Here is a 2205-nt window from a genome sequence, read left to right on the forward strand (position 1 = left end):
AAAAAAAAAAAAAAAAAAACCTGAACTGTGCATTTTACTGTAGATAAATTATATCTCAGTAGAACAATGTTTTGTTTTTGAAGCCAGTATCTTGGGAGAAAGAGATGTGAAAAAGACTTAGCAGGTTGGGTTCAAGAGATGCACCCCTTGTGTGGTGGGTACCTGCAGGGACAGTTACATGATACGTTGTTACAGTAACAGCAGGGATTAGGGAGTGGTTTGGCATACCAAGAGAACCGGAAAAGTGGTTAAAGAGTAACATTTCTCTTAAAAAATAGACATACCCTAGTTGGCCTGGCCACGATTGTTACCAATTCCTGATGTTGTATTTTTATGTAGGCCAAAACGTTGCCGAAATCCCTGTGGTTCCTTATTTCTCCCTCACTTACTTCCATGTCCTGTGCAGAGGCCCTGTGGAAACCCTCAGGGACCACCGCCCAAATGCAACCGCGTTGCCGTGGGCAGGCAGGTGGCTCACCTTTCTGACGCTTGTTTTCTTCATCTGGTAAAACGAGGGGGCTGCAACACAAGGACTCTCAGATTCCTCCAGTGCCAAATATTTTCCTTCTTCAGTGGCTTTTCATGACTTTCAACCTGACCTCTAATTAATAACATGCTCAGTCAATAAAATCTGAAAGAACAAAGTATCAGCCCTGCATAACAGAACTAAAGCAGTGTAGCTACTTCCTGGTTCAGCTAATTGCGCTTGGCCCTTCGCCTGGCACTGAAGCCTCATTTCTAAGTCTCTACAAATTCAATTTTCGAAAGGTCACTGAAAGCGTTACCTACTCCTCCTTTTAGGCAAACAACAGCAGCAACGAACATTTTTCCTTACACACAACGTAGGTTCACAAACGATTTTAAAATAGTCGAACATGTGACTGACAACTCTGACAGCTGCCTTCTTATATTGTGCAGGATATAAGTGCATTTGTGGCGTTTTCCTAAATACTCTCTTATGTTCATCAGGTTCACAGCTCTGTAAGGCAAATGGGAAGGGTTAAGGGCTGCACTGTGGCCTCCCTCCCCAACTCTTGCTGCAGTCCTAATCCCAAGTGCCTCAGTCTGACTGCATTTGTAGAAGGGGCCTTTGAAGAGGTAACTAAGCTAAAATGAGGTCACACGGACGGGCCCTAATCCAATGTGACTGGCGTCTTTATAAGAAGAGATCAGGACTCAGGGAGACGAGAGACCATCAGGACACAGCGAGAAGGCACCAGGAGGCTCCCGAGAGATGCCTCGAGAAACCAACCCTGCCAACGCCTTGATCTTTGACTTCTAGCCTCCAGAACTATGAGGAAATACATTTATGTTGTTTAAACCACCCAGTCTGTAGTACTTTTTATGGCAGCCCTAGCAAACTAATACGGGAAGGTATATTGTTCATAATATTATAAATGAACTATTTTAAACAGGAAGCCATACAGCTCATCCAGTGCTTCTTAAGGATGAATTTCCCCGATTACATTCAGGGCATGCTTGCTAGATAAAGGAACACTTTCTGCTTCATCTTTCCTATTTTAAATAGGTGAACAAAATAATACCTGGAAGCAGTAGAGGAAGAGAATACTGAAAGGTCTTTTGTGCAGGAAGAGGCAGTAAGCAAGACAGTGGAAGCATTAGGGAAAAAAGTATTTTTATTCAGGGCCCAAAGATAATTTTAAACCACCCACTTTCCCACTGAAATCCCTCTTTCCCTGCATGGATTTTGGCCAGAGTTGTTGGTTACAGTGTACCTGAAATAGCTAAGCACTTATTATTGTGTTGTCAAGAGTGGTGTTAAGTTCCTCTATTTGTAAAATTACAATTGCCCAGCTGGTCTGTAATTCCTTGGGAGGTGAATGCCACACACCACTCCCACCCGGAGTCAATGAACATCCACAGAGAGGACACACGGCTTAAGAGGGATTTGCAAAATGCTAATGAAAAGGGAAGGTAGAATGTTATTAATGCTATTTAGTTTCACAGCTCCAGTGCCATTTAAAAATTAATGTCTTCGCTTCCTTTAAGCTCTTATGATTTGCTTCATATGTGCTCCTTTGAGAGCCTTCTGTGTGTGCATGTATGCATTTCTTTATGTGCTCTCTGAGCCTCCACTTGCCTTTCCTGAAATTGGGATAATAAATGTACTGACATCAAGCATAAGGACTAAATGAAGTAATTGCACAACGTCTCACATTTAGTTAATGCTCAGTAAGTACAAGC

The sequence above is a fragment of the Propithecus coquereli genome, unplaced genomic scaffold (genome assembly GCF_000956105.1).
Source record: "Propithecus coquereli isolate 6110/MARCELLA unplaced genomic scaffold, Pcoq_1.0 Scaffold46, whole genome shotgun sequence".
Taxonomy (NCBI): Eukaryota; Metazoa; Chordata; class Mammalia; order Primates; family Indriidae; genus Propithecus; species Propithecus coquereli.